Raw genomic sequence first — 21,829 nt, 5'->3', positions numbered from 1 at the left:
TAGCAAGGCTTGTTGGCATTTTTTCGGCGGGAAAACACTTCTGCACAACTCTCCACGGCGAGAGGGATCCGTCCACCAAAGGGGAAGTCTCTAGCCCTTTTCGTTCCTGCAGAAACCTCAGCTTCTTCTGTCCAGTAGAAGCTTCTTTGCACCCACAGCTGGCATTTCCTGGGCATCTGCCCATCTCCGACTTGCTTGTGACTTTTGGACTTGGTCCCCTTGTTCCACAGGTACCCTAGATTGGAAATCCACAGTTGTTGCATTGCTGGTTTGTGTCTTTCCTGCATTATTCCTCTAACACGACTTCTTTGTCCTTAGGGGAACTTTAGTGCACTTTGCACTCACTTTTCAGGGTCTTGGGGAGGGTTATTTTTCTAACTCTCACTATTTTCTAATAGTCCCAGCGACCCTCTACAAGGTCACATAGGTTTGGGGTCCATTCGTGGTTCGCATTCCACTTTTGGAGTATATGGTTTGTGTTGCCCCTATCCCTATGTTTCCCCATTGCATCCTATTGTAACTATACATTGTTTGCACTGTTTTCTAAGACTATACTGCATATTTTTGCTATTGTGTATATATATCTTGTGTATATTTCCTATCCTCTCACTGAGGGTACACTCTAAGATACTTTGGCATATTGTCATAAAAATAAAGTACCTTTATTTTTAGTATAACTGTGTATTGTGGTACTGTAGTAGCTTCACACGTCTCCTAGTTCAGCCTAAGCTGCTCTACTAAGCTACCATTATCTATCAGCCTAAGCTGCTAGACACCCTATACACTAATAAGGGATAACTGGGCCTGGTGCAAGGTGCAAGTACCCCTTGGTACTCACTACAAACCAGTCCAGCCTCCTACATTGGTTGTGCAGTGGTGGGATAAGTGCTTTGAGACTACTTACCACTCTTGTCATTGTACTTTTCATAAGAGAAAAATATACAAAACAAGGTCAGTGTATATACACATAGCCAAAAAGTTTTGCATTTCCTCTTTTCACTCTTTTCTAAGTGCTGAAAAGTACTTCTAACTTTCTAAAAAGTTCTAAAAAGTTTTAAAAGTTTTTTTCTCTGTCTTTCTAAAAGCTCTGACAAACTTTTTATCTTTTACTATCACTTTAACTCTCTCTAAAAAATGTCTGGCACAGGCCAAAATGTTGATCTGTCCAAACTTGCATATGATCACCTTAGCTGGAAAGGAGCAAGGAGTCTCTGCATAGAGAGAGGTTTGAGTATAGGGAAGAATCCTTCCTTAGAACTGTTAATTAACATGCTTAGAGTACAGGATAAGGCCATAAGTGCCCAATCTGTTGAAAAAGTAGCTAATGGTTCTCAATCTGATCCAGGGACTCCCCCAGGAAAAGATTCAGGAAAGAAACTTCTCAGCCTGCCCATTACTAGACAGTCTAGCATAGTTGGTACAGAGGTTGAATCACACCATACTGATGGTGTGCTCTCACATTATACTGTTAGCCAAGCTGTTAGGGTGCATTGCTAACAGTAATAGTCTACCACTGTGACAGAGGAACATGGTGAGTTCTCAATCAGCTGCCTCATACCGTAGGTGTAGATGGCTGCAGGGAGGCAATATGTTACTTCCTACATTGTGAAAGGATATTTTGCCATGCTACCTTGCCATGCAGGAATCATATGTGTAAGGAGTACAGGGTATGTCTATGTAAACAACCATGATAGTGAGGCAAGTATTGGTCTACTGTGCATTGTATGACCCTTCATCACGTGAAAGTGTGCCAATGTTTCCACATCAGTAGTTTTTCTGAGAATAGCTTCAGTTTCCTTATGATTTCACCCAGATTTTGAGGTTGTTACTCTGTGTGTCTGATGTATAGGTATTGACCCATTGCACCCTTTCTTTCTCTCAAACCCTCACTCCCTCTCCTCCTCTTCCTTTGTGTGCATCATCATCATCAGGAGAAGGAGAAGGGGCACAGGTGAGTGGGGAAGCTGCAGCTCATGGGGCCCAGGAGGCTGAGACCAGCGGAGCAGAGTGGACCAGTGGGATGGAGGGTGAGGGGAGTGCCACGGGGGAGACCGGATCAACAATATCCTCTTCGGAATCCTCCTCCAATGGACGCTCCCTGGTGGTTGTTGGCCCATCTGGGACCAGTCCAGTACCATCCTTATCCACCACCCCCTTATGAGCACTGCCCTCCCTCTAGATCCCCACCCAGTTGGCCATGCCCATTCACCCAGGAAGGTGGGCATCTCCTTCGCTGCAGGCACCTCTGCCCCTGCTCCAGGCAGCCCTGCTGCCCTCAATGAGGAGGCTATTGATGTCCATCTCTGTGGGACAGTCAACCATCATGAATGCCATCCAGGGACTGGCATCACAGATGCAATAGACAAATGCCTAACTGGAAGGCATTCACAGTGCCATGACTGGCCAGCAGAGAACCTTTCAGGCTCAAGCCTCCTTGTTGACAGCAGCCAGTGTCTCTTCATATTCCATCCCTCCTCCTGCTACCTGTGCCCAATCCCATTCTCCTCCCCCACCCCCATCCAAATCACACAGTCAGACCACCATTCATCCCCCTCAACAGACACGGTTTGAAAAGACAAACACAGGCACCTCAATTCACACCACCGCTATGCACACAGACAATAGACACATGCAGATACAACAACATCCACTCCCTACACAGATTCCCCTACCAACTCCTCCTTCACAGACACTCCCACAACTTAAACCTGCTATCACCACATCAACACTCCCAGATCCAGCCACCAGTCCCCTCATGCTCACCACAATAGCAGACCCGCTTACATCCACCCCATTGACCACATGTGCACCCACCACGACTAACAACACACTCACATGCAGTACATCCACCTTCCCTGCAGACACCACACCAACAGACACTCACACATCCACTCTGGCATCTCCCTGCATCTCCTCCCCCTCCTCCCAGTGCACCTAATTGCCCACACAAACCCACTCAACAGCACACACATGGCATCCACCCACAAACCACCACCTAAGGCACATACACGTACACACGTCTCAACCACTCACTCTCCCTCCACTCTCAAAAGTTTTTCCCATGACCGCCCTTGTGTTCCTAAAAAGAGATTCCTGTATGGGTTTGCCCTATTCACTTCTACTGACCCAGTCCCTGTTTCCCCCAAGCACCTTGATACCCTCCCCAAACCCATTCCTTCCACCTCTCATTTCTCCCATGGCCCCTCTGATACTGCCCATGCCCGTTCCATGCCGTCTTCGATCCCAACAAAAGTGGGGGAGACCCCTTCTAAACCCAAAAACAAGGGTCTCCACTGAAGTCAAAGTCTAAGGGCAAACCTCCCTCCAAGCCTAAACCAAAGGATCCTCCTCCCAAACCCAAGCCCCCACCTCACCCCCCAATCACCCCTGAGTTTTCTGAATGTCCCATTGATGCCCCTGCCATGTGGAAGGCACTTTGCAGTCAGGAGTCAATTTGGGCCCAGGGTCATTGCCCAGTGTGCTAGGGGCACTGAGTACAATTGGACTGGACAGTAGGCCCATTTTCTATCTAGTTTTATTTCCGGCATTTTATATATTTAATAATATCTGCACCATTTAACCGTTGGTGTCGATGGTTACAAACTTGTCCTGGCTTTCCTTCAACATGTATGTGTTGTATATGTGCGATTTGGTGTGTATCTTCTGTATATGTGATGTGTTAGTGTAGCAGCATGAGTTGTGTGGGTGAGTTGTGCTTTCAACTTGTTGTGATGTGATGTGCCGGTGTTGTGTGGCATTCTGTGATAGTGGTGCATGTGTTCTGATGCATCTGTGATGTACTTTTGGTATTGAGTGGACATGGCATGTGCTCTGACACATTGTTTGGCAGTGTTATTGTTTGTAATGGTTGTGTGCTGTTGTTAAGTGTTTCGGCCAGTATGTGTTTTTCCTGTAGAGGTGTGTGGTGTGCTTCTCTGGTTCATTAAATAATATTTCAAAAACACTAATACAAATACTTAGATCTATACAGTTGCAAAATTAACGTTGGACATAATTTGTTTCATTATCTAGAAAATTAGTCATATCCCTCAAACACTACCTCATGTATTGGCAGCACTCTAGAAAACACTGTTCTAAGTGGTACAACATTTTTCTTTAAGGATTCTATCCAATAATTTATTCCTTTCTGGGAACTTGTTAAAGATACTAAGGTATATCCCTTTTAACCGCAGGACCATCTGGGCTCCTAAAACTAATAAACTAATAAATCTATAGCAGCATTAGCTAATAGCCTATTCCTGTCTATTTGTTTTATATAACACAAATAGATTATATGAATCAATCAAATTTTGCAGATGCGGTTGTCAACACAATTGTGTGTCATATTTATCAGACCGCAACTTGGAATAGGCCTGATTGACCAGAGGAACGAAGATGACCTCAGCAGGGTGCTGTGGCAAGCACTTCACTGCCTAGGCTCTTTGTTCTCTGCAACAACAAGAGTCTTCAGGTATGATTGTAACAGTTCAGAAACACAGGTTTCAGAGAACTTCAGGTCATTCACTGTATTTCTGTGGCCTGTGATGGACAGGGTGCATCGGGTAATAGAATCCTACTGGCAAAAGGAAGCAGACCAGGCCAAAAAAAAGGGGCCGGAGGAAGTAGCTTGAGCAGTGGAGCATGTCAGCGAAGATGTGCGTGGCCCAAAAACGGACCCCTCGACTCAACAGGACACAAAGTTATTGAGAGATAATGTTGCCTGTTCACAGAAGAATCTGTGGGGCCTGGGAAGAGAGCAAGCACCTTGCAGCAGAAGAAAGAGTTATGGGGTGGGTGGATGGTGTTAAAAGTGAGGATTTAAGGAGCTGTGGAGAACACAAAGAGAGGTATGGATAATCTTGGGGGAAAAAGTGATGCTGCAGCGGCTGGGAAGAAGAGGGGGACATCTCTTCACATACTGAGACAGCTATATACCCTGCCAATGTATGCAAACAGGGACTGTGTAGGGAAGAGCCTAGCCCTATAATAGTGAATTAGGAGAAGCCCAGTATCCAGAGACTTGTCTTCTTATAAAACAAGTAAAGGGTATCTGGGGAACAATAATGAGGATAATGAGAAGAGAATGAACAGCAATTTGAGAGGTCTGCAAAGGGACAGGGAACTAGCTCTTTCACACAGAATGGTAATATTACAAATATTGAGGACACACGAATGGAATTATCCAGCGAATACAGAAACCCTACTGACCTTAGCTTACCTAAACAGGCAAAACATATACTTACCTTGAGGAGATCTCTGCCCAGATAGCAGAGTCTCCCTCTGGTAAAGTATGGGGAAATTTAACAATTGTATTTAAGTCAAACATAAACATAAAAAATATTTTATGTTAAATATTTATGTACATTCATTCTATGTATTTAATTCAAATGTAGAACAAAATAGAAAAGATTCTAGAGCAATATTAAATTATTTTGTTTTATTTGAAACTTCACCTAATGGTATTATATGAAATTAAATTAAAATAATTTTTCTGAAGTTTATATTATTAAATATATTTCTACTCGAGGATTTTTTTCATGTGCAATATTAACTATTATAAGTGATTATTGATAAAATAAAATGTGTTACATCATGTTTAAATTAAAAATATATTATTACTTGTGTTAATATTATTGTAAAAAAGTTATTTTTATCTATTTTGTAACATTGATTTATATGTATTTATATGTTTAAATATTTTAAATAATCTAAATCATTTTACCATTATTTCTTATGGAATTTTATTTTAATTCCCCGCCTCCATTATTTTCCCTCCGAAGGAATTGCAGTGCCAGTAGTTAGTCATGTGCATTACTGGACTTACTACAAAAGTGAGTTACTACAGAAAGTGTAAGTTACTACAAACATTGTAAGTTATGCATGTAAGTCACTACACAGTGCTGTTTCTGTACACTGAAATGTAGCAAACTTGCTCAAAAGTATAAACATACTTAAAAGTGTAATTTACGCTTGAAATTAGGCCCAGATTGTGAGGAGACGACCAATACCAGTATCATCAGGTGGGTTAGGATACTGGTGAAAATAGAAAGAGAGTCATTTATCATGGGGTGAAATTATTCCCATGCAGGCTTAACTAGAAAGCAGTGGACCAAATAGATTGTAAAGACAAGAAGTACAATTTGGGGTGGGGAGGGTGAATGTAAAAGATCTTGCTAGAAGAAAAAAGAATAAGGGGAAAGACAAGGGGGCAATAAAAAAACATCAAAAGTAGCAAAGAACAGCATATAGGATAAACCTAGATACGTACATCAGGCATTGTAGTGAGGCATAAAACAAAGTTATAAAATCTGGGCAGCCAGTATGAAAAGGCTTAGAGTAAGTTGGTAAGAGGGGATATATGTCAATTGGATAAAAGAATAGAACAATATTTTATGATGATGATGGCAATGATGCCTCTGTTGGCCATCTATTAGTAGAAAAAGTTTCAGTCGTTTGGATTGTCAGGGGAACACATCTTGCTTGGTGAATGCCTAAGAGAGTAATCAGTCTCAAAGTGGGAGGGCTGGAGGAGCCTCTCACCCATTGTAGTGTCAGGCACACCAATTTTCCAGTTAGCAGTGGGAAGTGGTTTGGGGGAGAAAACAAGAAAAGGAGGAAAAGCATGGAAAATGCAAAAATCAGCCTTGGCTTTCAAATAACAACACAGAGGAAAATAAAGTAAGATAAGAATTGGAACTTGCCTATGAAAAGCATGCATTCTAAATTTAAACAACCATTTGTAGCTCAGGAAATTAATACTATGCACTGGGACAATTGCTCTCTAGAAGAGACCCGTATTACCTTATATGAAAATATATGCAAAGGAATTGTTTCACAACAAGAATCAAGTATCATGGGAGTGGTAATTCTTATTTGAATCCCTTTGTTGAGATAATTACTTTGACAACTGATGCAAGCAGTAATTGGGTAGCATAGCAATCTCTCTGGTGCAAATGCAGAGCAGGTGGAGTCAGGGATAGCACTAGATGAGGAAGCCTTAGAGAAGTTGCAATGCTTGTAGCTCTCACTCTCATAAAAAGGTAAGTCCTTCCAAGAAGGGTCACTGAATGTCTTTGGCTCCTTCATTGCTGCTCGTCTGCTGACAAGAGGCTTTTGTGCACATAAGAACCACCAATGCCCCCCTGAACAGTTATTCAGCTCTGCCCCTCAAAGTAGGGGCTAGGCAATCTCTCCTAGAATTCTTGCATCGAAATGCCCAGGTTATTTGTCCCAAACCTGGCAAGGAGAGTAGACAGTAGTTCCCCCTCCCTGGAGCTCAAATAATTTCTTCTTCTTCAGTGATGTGGTGGCCCAGATTCAGATATACAAATCATGGACACTGGCTTGATGTTTTCTCATTTGAATAGCAAAGTTTCAGGTGGTAGTTGCGAATTTCACCTGTCACTTCAGAGGCTGATTGAGGGCAGTTTTGCGCTTTGCATTTTTACTCTGCTGGTACAGCCAATGTTTTTGCCTTGAAGTGTGAGCGGGAAGTAGTAGTGGAAGTGAGATTCTCCTGTCAGGAGCAACTTGCAACAAAAGCACAAATATAAAGCAAATCCAGCACGTAACCACCTATTACCATGTAGTGGGTATCCCTTCCAGATGACTAATGTCCACAAAAAAGCAGACTATCTCCTCTGAGTAATATTCCTGATTCGGTATAAAGGATCCCCTGAATGTTCTCAGGGGAGTGGAATGAGAGCTCTGTATTTACCATCTGCTTTCTCAGCTCTAAAGCCACATGTGTCATCCATGATCAACATGTATCCTTTACATACACTAGTAAGTGATGTGACATCCATTTTTCACATGGATGGGTACAGGAACCAGCTGCATACCAGCAGACCAATCTTAAAGTATACAGGAGGCACCAGAAGGCGGCAAGCCCTAGCAGGCAACACACAAAAATGCCTGTCTACTCCTTTAATAATTTTTCTGCCACCACTGTGGCTTCTTGTAGGAGGCTAGCCTAGCTTATAGTGGGTACCTAATGGTACTTACACCTTGTGCCAGGTCCAGGTATCCCTTATTAGTAGATTAGTAGTGTTCTAGCAGCTTAGGCTGATAAAAGTAGCTATAGCAGAACAGCTTAGGCTGAACTAGGAGACATGCAAAGCTCCTACTATAGCACTTATATCATATAGGTACTATATCATAAGAAAGATTGTCTCAGAGGATATACTCCGAGGTAACTCAGAGTTACTAAAAATAAAGGTACTTTATTTTAGTGACAATGTGACAAAAATATCTCAGAGGGTATACTCCCTTAGGAGGTAAGTAAAATATACAAAATATACAAACAAACCAAAATCAGGTAAGTACAACAGGCAGAAAGTAGTGCAAACACTGTAGAGTACAATAGGATGCAATAGGTATAAGGGCTACACAAACCATATACTAAGAAAGTATATGGACCCCAAGGCTAGTGTAGTATGTAGAGGGTCGCTGGGAGAGTAAGAAAACACTAAGGCCCGTATTTATACTTTTTTAGCGCCGCATTTGCGTCGTTTTTTGATGCAAAAACAGTGCAAACTTGCAAAATACCATTGTATTTTGTAGGTTTGCGCCGTTTTGCGTCAAAAAGCGGCGCAAATGTGGCGCTAAAAAAAGTATAAATACGGGCCTAAGGGTGTCCAAGATACCCCACCCCAAGACCCTGGAAAGTAAGAATAAAGTACTACTATTTCCCCATAAACACACTAAAGGCGTGATAGAGGATTTTGCAGAGACCACAACAGACTACAAAGCACTGAAGACGGATTCCTGGACATGAGGACCTGCAAAGGAAGGGAACCAAGTCCAAGAGTCATGAAAGTGTCCAGGGGGTGCAGGAGCCCACTAAACCCCGGATGAAGGCGCAAAATGGCTGCCTCTGGATGGAAGAAGCTGAAGATTCTGCAACAACAAAATGTGCTAGGAACTTCTCCTTCATGTAGAAGATGTCCCACGGCGTGCTGTAGTATGCAGATTTGTTTTTCTGGCAAAAGACTGCAAACAAGCCTTGCTAGCTGCAAGAGTCATTGTTAAAGAAAAAGGGTGCTGCCCGGGCCCAGGAAGGACCAGGATGTCGCCACTTGAGAGAAGAGACAGAGGGGGCGCACAGCAATGTAGAGAGCCAATGCACAAGAAGATAGCACCCACAGAAGTCCTTGAACACAGGTTCAAGAAGAATGAACATGGCGGTCATCTCAACACTACCAAAGAGGGTGCCACGAAGACGGAGGTCAACTCAGGGAGTTGAGCAATGCAGGACGGAGTGCTGGGGGCCTGGGCTTGGCTGTGCACAAAGGATTCCTTGGAAATGTGCACAGAAGCCCTAGCAGCTGCAGTTCATGCAGTGCACAGGATTACTGTTTGGAGAGGGGAGGCAAGGACTTACCTCCTCCAAATTTGGACAGTTGGACCACTGGACAGTCTGGGTAACTTGGGTCTACCACCTGTGTTCCAGGGGCCACGCTCGTCAGGATGAGAGGGGTCCCAGAATACTGGTGACGCTGAAGTTTAGTGCCTGCTGGTGCAGGGGGAAGATTCCGTCAACCCACTGGAGATTTCTTCATGGCTTCCAGTGCAGGATGAAGGCAGGCAGCCCCCAAAGCATGCACCACCAGGAAACAGTCAAGAAAGCCGGCAGGATTAGGCGCTACAATGTCACTGGAAGTCTTCTTGCTACTTTGTTGCTGTTTTGCAGGTGTCCTGGTGCATTCAGCTGTTGATCCTTGGCAGAAGTCGAAGAGAGAAGTGCAGAGGAAGTCGTTATCTGAGGAATAGCCCACAGGAGAGACCCTACATAGCCCTCAAAGGAGAATTGGCCACCTAGTGAGGCAAGCACTTATCAGGAGGGGTCTCTGACATCACCTGCTGGCACTGCCCACTCAGAGGCCTCCAGAGTGCCCTCACACCTCTGGATTCAAGATGGCAGAGGTCTGAGACACACTGGAGGAGCTCAGGGCACCACCCCTGGGGTGGTGATGGATAGGAGAGTGGTCACTCCTCTTTCCTTTGTCCAGTTTCATTCCAGAGTTGGGGCTGTGGGTTCCCTAAATTGGTGTCGACTGGCTTATGCAAGGAGGGCACCATATGTGCCCATTCAAAGCATTTCCAGAGGCTGGGAGAGGCTACCCCTCCCCAGTCTTTAGCACCTATTTCCAAAGGGAGAGGGTGTAACACTCTCTCTCAGAAGAAATCCTTTGTTCTGCCTTCCTGGGACTGGGCTGCCCAGACCCCAGGAGGGCAGAACCCTGTCTGTGGGGTGGCAGCAGCGGTAGCTGCAGAGAAAACCCCAGAGAGCTGATTTGGCAGTACTCGGGGTCCATAGTGGAGCCCCGGGGATGCATGGGATTGGCACCCCAATACCAGATTTGGCATGGGGGGACAATTCCATGATCTTAGACATGTTACATGGCCATATTTGGAGTTACCATTGTGAAGCTACATATAGGTATCGACCTATATGTAGTGCACACATGTAATGGTGTCCCCGCACTCACAAAGCCCTGAATTATGTGGGGGCACCTTTGCTAGTGCAAGGGTGCCCTCACACTTAGTAACTTTGCACCTAACCTTCGGCAAGTGAAGGTTAGACATATAGGTGACTTATAAGTTACTTAAGTGCAGTGAAAATGGCTGTGAAATAGTGTGTGCACTATTTCACACAGGCTGCAATGGTAGTCCTGTGTAAGGGTTTGTCTGAGCTCCCTATGGGTGGCAAACTAAATGCTGCAGCCCATATAGATCTCCTGGAACCCCAATGCCCTGGGTACCTAGGTACCATATACTAGGGACTTAAAAAGTGGGTCCAGTGTGCCAATTGAAATTGGTAAATGAAGTCACTGGTTTACAGTGACAAATTTAAAATCAGAGAGAACATAAGCACTGAGGTTCTGATTAGCAGAGCCACAGTGACACAGGCACTACACAGGCATACACATTAGGCCACAAACTACGAGCACTGGGGTCCTAGCTAGCAGGATCCCAGTGAGACACGCAAAACATACTGACATATAGGTTTTTATCTATGAGCTCTGGGGTCCTGGCTAGCAGGATCCCAGTGAAACAGTAAAAACACACTGACACACACTCACAAACAGGCCAAAAGTGGGGGTAGCCATGCTAGAAAGAGGCTACTTTCTCACAGTCAAGGTTTGTGTGCAACCTTTCAAGAAGTTCTTCATGCACAGCACAGCTTAGGCCCCCAGGACTCCATCCTGGGACTCACACCTTCCTGAGTGTCTCTCCGGCGGCATGGGAATCCGTTGTGTGGTGCTGTGTGGGACTCCATTTGCACCTCCCTTGTTCCTGTTCTGTTGGACAACTTTGCATGCTGCCTGGTCTTCTGAGGGCTCTCTGAGTTGCTGAGAGCCCCCTCTGTCACCCTCCTGGGTAGAGGCCACCAGCTCCTTCCTGGTCCCTGGAAGCTCCATTTTTCACCAACCACGTGTTTTGCGTAAGCCTAGGATTGTTGGCTGAATCCAGCAACACAAACCAGACTGCATTCATCCAGTCGGTGTGGGGCATCTTCTGCCCTAACCAGGAACCCGCATCTGTTTTCTTTGGTGCAATACTCACTTTGTCTTCTCACTGGTGGTTCTTCTTTTACACCATCGTCCCGGATAGCAGGGGCTCCTGTTCTCCCTGGACTATTCAGTACTTCTTGGACGTGGTCCCCTTCTTCCACAGGTCTTCAGGTCCAGCAATCCATTGTTGGTGTCTTGCAGTCTCTTCTGGTTCTTGCATTATCTTCTATCATGACTTCTAGTGTGTTTTAGAAAACTTGCTGTGTTTTATTCCTGCTTTTCTGGGCTCTGGGGTGGGGTATTTTACTCACCTTTGGTGTTTTCTTACACTCCCAGTGCCCCTCTACACACTACACTTATCTAGGTAGGAAATCGACTTTCGCATTTCACTATTTTAGTATATGGTTTGTGTTCCCCCTAGGCCCATTGCAACATATTGTGATTTTCACTATTTTCTGACTATTTACTTACCTGTTTGTGGTTACTAGTGTATATATTGTGTAATTGACTTACCTCCTAAGGCCTTGTGTCACTAAAGTAAAGTACCTTTCTTTTTGGTAACACTGAGTATTGTCTTTCATGTGTGAGTACTGTGTGACTACAGTGGTATTGCAAGAGCTTTGCATGTCTCCTAGTTCAGACTTGGTTGCTCTGCCTACAGCTACCTCTAGACAGCGTGGCTTCTAGACACTGACTACATTTCACTAATAAGCGATAACTGGACCTGGTATAAGGTGTAAGTACCTTTGGTACCCACTACAAACCAAGCCAGCCTTCTACACCTCCCTACTGTTCAGAAGCTCACTTGTGTACACTATGACTTATTCAGCAATGGGAAGCCTTCAGGTAGCTATGCTTTTTATAAATCCACATAGCATAGCCACAAAGAAAGACATGGAAATGTTGTGAGGCTGTCCTTCTCAGGTTGAGAATAGGCTTTCTCAGTATCAGAGAGGCTGCGCTTGGCATAGGCAACAATTTGACGCTGGGGCTCCGGGGTTCCATAGTGTTGTGCCAAGATGGCTCCAAGACCCACTTGACTGGCATTGACAGTCATCTCTGTGGACAGTTTGGGATCAAAGTAGGCCATGACAGTATCCTTGGCAACGGCGGCCTTTATTTGCTGAGAACTGTGTTCGGATTCCAGGGACCACTGGAAAACCCCCTTCTGCCTTCTGAGGTGATGAAGTTGGGCAAAGATGGTGACATAGGCCCTCATTACAACCCTGGTGGTCGATGATAAAGTGGCGGTAACTACCACCAAATTATGACGGTGAGAACTCAGATAGACAGCCACTTTACCACACCGACCGCCAGGGCGGAAACAACAGGCACCACAGCAGTAGATGCCTGCAGCCAGGCAGAAGCCAATGTTCTGCCAACCATATTAAGACACACAAATCCACCACCCTTTCCAGGGCGGTACCAACGACATCAAAAGCCTGGTGGAATCTAAGCTCAGAAGTGAAAGGACTCACCATTGGAGACAGAGAGAACAACCACGCCGTCATGGATCCCGAACTTCAGATATTCCCAATGATTTTCTACGTCCTGCTCCACCACGAACACCAATGACGGTGAAGACGATCACGGTGAGTACAGCCGCCTAGCACACAAGGGAGGGACGGAGGAAAAAGAGAGGGACACACACACGCAACACACAACACTCCCACCCCCAACACCATACACTCAATCAGATGCAGTAATAGAACATATTTACCAGGTACCCCTCATGAATAATGCTAGGACTACAAGAATGTGATAAAGTGATTGTAATAACATAATACAGTAGAACTACGAAAATTCTATCAAATGGTATATACGTATGTACAGTTCAAGGGACACTGCCCAATACTTATTGTGCGTGGGCCACAGGGCCACAGGCCAAAGTCCAAAGCCCCACTTGTCACCTGAAACAACACGGAGAGAACACTGCTAGGGGTATCAGTTGGAAAATAGGCAGACACATCAGGGAGACGGGGAACGGGGGGCACCTCAGCCGGCAGGTGGAACAACACTGTTGGTCCTGAAGGGGGAAACATGCCCTGTGCTTGGTCCTGGGGAGTGCAAGGCCACAGTCTCTCAAGTGGGTGACTTGCCCACATGCTCTGGAGGGGGCAACATGCCCTGTGCTTGGTCCTGGGTAGTGCAAGGCCACAGTCTCTCAAGTGGGTGACTTGCCCACTGGATCTGGAGGTGGCATTGTGCCCTGTGCTCTTGATCCTGGGTAGGTTGGGGTTGGTGGGTGTCTTACCCACTGGTTCTGGAGGGTGAATCGTGCCCTGTGCTCTTCTTCCTGGGGAGGCAGGGGTTGGTTGGTGTCTTACCCACAGGTCCTAGAGGGGGCAACGTGCCCTGTGCTCTTCAGCGTGGGGAGGCTGGGGTGGGTGGGTGTCTTACCCACTAGTTCTGTAGGGGGCATCGTGCCCTGTGCTTCTGTTCCTGGGGAGTGCAAGGCCACAGTATCTCAGGTGGGTGTCATAACCACAGGATTTGCAGGTGGAAGGTCGCACAGCAGCCCATGGAGGCAGGACTACATAACGTCCACCATCAGTGACGGCTGCTGAGTGGTGGTGCTGCTGCTGGTGGTGGGGGGAGGCTCCAGCCCATCCCCTGCAGCCGCCGTCGGAGTCCCTGCACCAGGAACTTTTCCTTCCTGCCAGCACCTGGGACAGGATCCTTGCCCTTCCTGGCAGCACTAGAGGCAGGCACCCTTTCCTTGAGGCAGCCTGGTGCCCTGGATCCATTCCCACCACGAGTGGGTGTGGAAACTATTGGTCCAGTGGACTGGGTGGCTGAGGTGTTTGCCTGGGTTTTTGCCACCCTGGCCAGACATGAAGGACGGTGGGGTAGGGAAGTGGTCAATTGTGGAGAGGAAAAACTTCTTAGGGACATTAGGGTGGGAAGAGGGAGAAGGTTTGGGAGTGGAGGAAGAGGGAGTGGTTGTAGGCGGTGTCTGCTGATTTTGGGTGCAGGTGCGTGGACTGGATGCTGTTGTGAGGTGGATGGCTGTTGGGTGTCTGAGTGCTTGGGAGGGGGGTGGACAGACACACTGGGAGAGGACACAGGGGATGTGTGCATGGCTGTTGTGGAGGTGTCTGCCTGTGAGGTGTGTTCTGCTAGGTGTGGTGGTGATGCCGGTAGTGGATGAGGATGTAGTGCATGCAGGTGTGAGTGTAGACGCAACTGGAAGGGAGGTGGAAGAAGAGGATGAGGGGGAGACAGTGGAGGAAGTGGATGTTGGTATGTCTGCATCTGGATGGTGTTTGTGTGAGTGCCTGTGGGATAATGAGTGGCACTTGTGTTTGCCTGTGCCACTCTTGTGTGTTGTCCTGTGGTCATGCTGGTCTGCCTGTGTGCTTGGGATAGGTTGGGGTTGAGGGGAATGGGTTGGGAAGAGGAAGTTGGAGGGGGGAGGGTGGAAACAGGGACAATGGCTGCCAACAGAGAGGAGGCCAGTGCCTGGATTGATCTCTGTTGGGCCGCCAAACCAATGTGAATGCCCTCCAGGAATGCATATGTCTGTTGCATTTGGGCTGCCTGCCCCTGGATGGCATTCACAATAGTTGACTGCCCTATAGAGATGGATCTCAGGAGGTCAATAGCCTCCTCACTCAGGGCAGCAGGGCTCAGTGGGGCAGGGCCTGAGGGGCCTGAGGCGAAGCAGATACCCACCCTCCTAGGTGAGCAGGCACAGGCAACTCACTGAGGGGCTGCTGGGAGGGCGGTGCTGGTACGGGGGTGGCCGCTGTGCCTGTAGCTGGGGTGGTCACATAAGTGTCTGCCACCACCAGGGAGCTTCCATCGGAGGAGGTATCTGTGTTGAACTGTCCCCTCCAGTCTCTGCCGTGGTGCTCCCCTCACCCTCGTCCCACTGGTGCCCTCAGAGTCTGTGGACTCTGCCTCCTGGGTCCTGTGGGATGCAGCTCCCTCTGTTACCAGTGCCTGGGCTCCTCTGCCAGGTGATTCTAATGCACATAAGGACAGGGTGACAAAACAAAAACGGGGGGGAGAGACAAAGGAGACACTTGGTCATTGGCTGCACCAACACTACTGTTGGCGTACACACCACCATCACACACAAGGAACAGTCCTATACACTATGCAATGCAATACCAGTAATAATGCTAGCCACCAGAGCATGGGGAGGGGCACATACCACCAACTGCAGCACACCTGGGACCAACACAGCTCTGACCAGTTAAGGATGCCTACAAGCTAGGTAGCAGGATTATCACTTCAGAACCCTGCCCAACATGGGACCTACTCTGCAATGTCAGGCCTGGCCTAGGGACAACCACTGACACACATCCCCCACCCGGGTCCTCACTTACCATGCGTAAGTTGTAATGATGGGAACTGTACTCACCCCCTTGTGGCTGCTGTGATGCCCTCAAGTGCCCATCCAGCTCCGGATAGGCCACTGCCAGTATGCGGGCCATCAGGGGGGTCAGGGTTTGACGGGCACCCCTTCCTCGTTGGGAGGCCATCCCCAGCTGGGCCTCCACGCTATCTTCCATCCCCAGCCTCTCAGGTCCTCCCACCATTTCCGACAGTGGCTGCTTCGCCTGCCGTAGACCCCCAGAGTCCGCACGTCCTTGGCGATGCAAGCCATGTACTCTTCTTTTGATGGGCGCTGACCTGCAGAGAAATACACACAGGAAATGGTATCAGTCTGAAAGTCCTGCCTGTTACAATTATGGCCCACCATGCCCTTTCACATCGCTATTTGCACACACAGGGCCCAGCACACAAGCAGCACGCTGCCCAGGGGACATCCACCAAGCCCCCCACACAATGCCTTCACACACACACTACACATGCATTCATGCCCCATGCATCGTGCTCACAGTGTACTCACCTGTTGGTCTGGAGGCCCATACAGCAGTTCGTACTGAGGTAGGACCCCATCCACCAGTCGCTCCAGCTCCACCGAGGTGAAGGCAGGGGCCCTTACCCCAGTCACACGAGCCATGGCAGGTTCCAGACACAGGTCACAGCAGCACATGCAGTGTAGGTCCTCTCCTGTTGAAGTTCAGGTAGCAAGTGATTGATCAGATAGAAAATGGCAGTCAGGTTTGCGGCAGTGCATATCGTCACCGCTGGAGTACATCACCTTTGGCCATTGTACCCCATAGGGCCCAATTTTAACCGATGAGGAGCTGCACGGCGGTTCCTGACCGCCTCCCGCAACAAGGCACTTCTTGAGCGGAATTACCTCACTTCCACCTGTCCCTCCACACAGGACAGGCAGACCCCATTTCAGGGGTAGGGGGGGGCAGGCCCTGGATAATAGCTGCGTCACAGTTCAAAATTAGAGATACAGGACAAATACCACTTATACATTAAAAATTAACATCATGCATTGTACTGTTGTGGCTACGATGTTCAGTTTGTGATCGGTTCCTCACTCTTTTGTCCCTTAGACTGCAATCGCTGTGGATGAATACGAGATGGAGACATACCCCCGTGTACAGACCCCTGGTGGACTTGGCAGCAGTCGAGGACAGGAACATTATCCTCACCTATAGACTTGACAGGGCCACAATCACGGAGCTGTATGCCCAACTGGAGCATGACCTAATATCTGCTATCTGTCACCCTACTGGGATCCCCCCTCTTGTGAAAGTCTATCTGTGCTCCATTTCTAGGCAACTTTCCAAGTGACAGTGGGCTTGGCAGCAGGAACGTCACAGCCAATGTTCTCAATAGTGCTGACAAGAGTGTTGTCTGCCCTAATTCAACACATGTGCAGCTACATTGATTTCCCCCAAGTGGAGGATTTGGCCACAGTGAAGGCTGACTTCTATGCAATGGGACATATCCCCAACATAACTGGGGAAATTGATGGAACACATATTGCATTTGCCCCCCCTCCGGCAAAATGAACAGGTGTTCAGAAATCATAAGAGTTTTCACTCCATAAATGTCCGAATGGTGTGCTTGGCGGACCAGCACATCTACCACGTCGATGCTAAGTATCCTGGGTCGGTGCATGATGCCTTTATCCTGAAGAATAGCAGCATCCTAAATGTGATGGGCCAACTACAGAGGCACAGGGTGTGGCTTATAGATGAGCCCGGTTACCCAACCAGTAAATGTTGGTGTATGTGTATGGTGTGGGCCATATGGAATAGTGTGTGCCTAAATGTTGTCCCTCGATATTTGCAGGTGACTCTGGTTACCCAAACCTATCATGGCTACTGACCCCTGTGAGGAATCCCAGGACAAGGGCAGAAGAATGTTACAATGAGGCACATGGGCGAACCAGAAGGATTATCATACATTCCTTTGGCCTCCTGAAGGCCAGGTTCCGGTGCCTCCATCTAACTGGTGGATCCCTGTGCTACTCATCCAAGAAGGTCTGCCAGATAATCGTGGCATTCTGCATGTTGCACAACCTTGCCGTGAGACGCCATGTGCCTTTTCTGCAGGAGGAGGAGGCTGGAGATGGCAGTGTGGCAGCAGTGGAACCTGTGGACAGTGAGGATGAGGAGGCAGAGGTTGAGTATGAGGACAACAGAACTGCAGTGATTCGATAATACTTACAATGACACACAGGTAAGACAGTGGTACTTCACATTTCATTGTAATTTTTTGGATTATCTTTGTCACTGTACTTCCCACTTCTATGCCCATTCACTATACCCTTTGACAACTCATTTTGCAGAAGTTGGTGCCCCACTATCGCTTCTGGTGTGCAGCCAACTACAGGTCTTTCCTACGAGAACATTACTGTACTGTTGAATTGCAATGTTTGAACATGGTTAAACGAATACATACTGAAAACATTTGACATACTCCATACTTGTATTTATTCAAAGGGTGTTTATTGAAGTGTTAAGAAGGAGAGGGGCAAGTGCATTGTGATGGGGTGATGATGGAGGAGAGTCCAGGGTATTGTTCCAGTGTGTTTTGTAGCACAGGGGTATTGTCCAAGGGGACATAGGAAGGGGAGCAATGGCAGTTCAAGGTGGACAGGGTGACAGAGTCGGACATAAGTGTGACAATCAGGAGAGTCTCATTTCCTGGTGGGGGTCTTGGCAATAGTCTCTGGCGTCTGCCTGGATCCCAGGGAATGTTTGCGGGGTGGTTCACCTTCTGCAGGGGGAGGGGTGCTGGTGGCCTGTTGGTCCTGTGACGGGGCCTCCTGTCCACTAGTGGCAGCGGAGGTGGAATGCAGTTCAGATGTCTGGCTAGTGGCAGGGGCCCAGTGTTGTAAGACTTCCTCCCTCATGATGTTGGCCATGTCTGCCAGCACCCCTGCTATGGAGACGAGGGTGGTGTTGATGACCTATAAGTCCTCCCTGATGCCCTGGTAATGTCCATCCTGCAGCCACCTGTTCTCCTGCACGTTGTCCGGGATCTGGCCAGGCATCCCTGGAAATGTTGGTATACTCCCAGGATCTCGGTGAGTGCCTCCTGGAGAGCTGGTTCCCTGGGCCAGTCCTGGCCCTGGTGCACAGCACTCCTCCCAGTTTCCCTCTTGTCCTGTGTCTCTATCCCCTGAACCGTGTGCTCACTGCCACTGACCCCAGCTCCCTGATTGTCTTGGGTATGAGGTGTGGCCTGGGTTCCCTGTAGTGGTAGACACCCTGCTGATTGACGTGTCCTGGAGACAGAGGTATGGGTACTCTGGGTGGGTGCTGTGGTGGTGTTTCCTGATGGGGGAGGCTCTGATGTGGTCTATGACTGTGCCTGGGTTACCGACTGTCCAGAGGTCCCTGATGGGCCAGGTTGGTCATCCAGATCCAGGTGACCAAAGTTGCTGTCATCACTGTGGGCCTCTTCTGTTGGGGGACTGGATAGTCCTGGCACCTCTTCGCCGCTGACATTGGCTGGGGTACCTATGGGGATGTGAATGCAGTGTTATTGTTTCTGTGTGTGACATGTTGTGCATCAGTGGGTTGCCCTCTTTGTTTGGATTTGCCCTGGCAGCTTTCACTTGTGTAAGTTGGTATGTGGTGGGCTAGCTGTTACCTCTTGTGTGCACGCTTTAGTGATAGGTGTCCATGCAGGTCTGTGAGTGGTGTCCATGTATTGGTATGGCATAAGGGCTTGGCAGTGGGATGAATGGGATGTGATGGTGGGGTGTGTAGAAGGTGGTGAAGTGATGGGAGTGACAGTGACGGTGGGGTATGTGATGGCATGCAGGTAGGGGAGTGATAGTAATAGAGAGTTGACTTACCAGAGTCCAGTCCTCCTGCTACTCCGGCCAGGCCCTCAGGATGCATGATTGCCAAGACTTGCTCCTCCCATGCTGTTAGTTGTGAGGGATGAGGTGGGGGTTCACCGCCAGTCCTCTGTACAGCGAGTTGGTGTCTTGCTGCAATGGAACGTACCTTTCCCCATAGGTCGTTCCACCTCTTCCTGATGTCATCCCTGGTTCTTGGATGCTGTCCCACAGCGTTGACCCTGTCCACGATACTCCACCATAGCTCCATCTTCCAAACAATGGATATCTGCTGCACCTGTGCTCCAAATAGCTGAGGCTCTACCCTGATGATTTCCTCCGCCATTACCCTTAGCTCCTCCTCTGAGAATCTGGGTTTGTTTTGTGGTGCCATGGGTGATGTGTTAGTTGTGTGGGTGAGGGTGTGTATGGTGATGTGTTGAGGTGTGTGATGTGGGGTGTGTGGATGGTGTATAGGTGTTGGTGGTGTGTGGCTCTGGTTTTGTTTATAGTCGTGATGTCTGTCTTTTGCCTATGGTTTGTAATGGTAAAGGATTGTGGGTAATGTGTTTGATAGTGGTGTGAGTGGGGTGTGTGGTGTGTGTATGAGCGTCAGGTCAAATTAAATTGACCAATGTGGTGTTGTTTTGTATGTGTGAGTGGATTTTGAGCGCGGTGGTATGTAATGCTAATGGTTTACCGCCATTGAATGTCCACCATGGTGATTTGTGGGTCATAATGTGGTGGGCGTTGTTCTGTTGGCGTAACGGTGTGGGTTTTGCTACCGCTAGTTTTTCACTGACATTTGATGTGCTGGACATGTGTCTGTGGCTGAATAGTGACGGATATGGGTGTGTTTGTCATAATATGGTGAAAGGATATCCGCTGCGGCGGTGGTATATTGGCGGCAGTCAGTATGGCGGTAAGTGGGAATTACCGCCAACGGCATAAAGTGGGCCATAGTCTTTAAATGTATCTGCCACAATAGCTAGCAATGCCCAAAAGGGAACACAGCATAAGAACGTCATTAAGTGGGCTTGTAGCTGTGAGGGCCGCAACATTGTCTGGATCAGCCATCATCCCTTCTTTCGAAAACAGGTGCCTGAAGTTCAGTCTGGTTTTATGAAACTCACATTTGTCTGTATTTAAAGTTAGACTGGCCTAACATAGTAGGCGGCAGATCTTGTTCAGTGCTAAGTCATGCACTTTGTGTTCAGGCCCAAACACTAGGAGGTCAGCACTGTAATTGAATGTGTTGAGGATTGTTTGATTGACCCAGTGAACGACCTCCTCGAAGATTTCAGCAGCTGAAGAGATACCAATTCACAGGTCCAGCGCCAAAGTATAAATTTGGAGTTATGTTAGCGCCAAATTTTTTATTAAAAAATTACGCAAATTTGGTACAAAGCAAATAAAAATCTGGGCCTCAGTCTCTTTTTAACTGAAGAGTGGTTGGTACCTATGGTACTTACACCTTAACCAGGTATCCCTTATTAGTGTAGCGTAGTATAGTCAGTGTATAGAGACCAAGGAAATAGCCCAAAGGTCCCCTCTCCCCCCCAGGGACACCCACCCGCACCCACACCTGGAGGACACCCAAGGATGGGGGGACCCATCCCAGGTAAGTCCAGGTAAGTATTTTTATTTTTTTGCAAAGTGCTATGGAGGGGCTAACTTTGTCCCCCCTACATTGCACTGTGCCCAATGGCCATGCCCAGGGGACCTAAGTCCCCTGGGCATGGTCATTGGGCTGGGGGGCATTACTTCTGTCTTTACTTAGACAGGAGTCATGTCCATGGGGGTTGTGTGTGGAAATAATGACGCTAATCAGGTTAGAGTCATTTTTTTTTACTCGAACCTGACTAGCGTCATTATTTACGCACAACCTCCAGTTTCCCAAACGCCTCCCCCACCCGGTTATCATTAGTAATTTGACACTAACTGGGCTTTACCACCAGCTAGCTTCATAGCTTAAATATGACGCCCGTCTGGCGTCCAGGAATGGCGCTAGCAAGCGGTGTACTAACGCAGGTTTGTGTAAAAAAGTATACATCAGGGCCTTAGTACCTACAAGAAAACAGTGCTACAAAAATAAAGGTACTTTATTTTGCTGACACAAATACCATAAATACCGTAGACG

The sequence above is a fragment of the Pleurodeles waltl genome, chromosome 2_2 (assembly GCF_031143425.1).
Source record: "Pleurodeles waltl isolate 20211129_DDA chromosome 2_2, aPleWal1.hap1.20221129, whole genome shotgun sequence".
Lineage (NCBI taxonomy): Eukaryota > Metazoa > Chordata > Amphibia > Caudata > Salamandridae > Pleurodeles > Pleurodeles waltl.
This window is presented reverse-complemented; position numbering follows the sequence as displayed.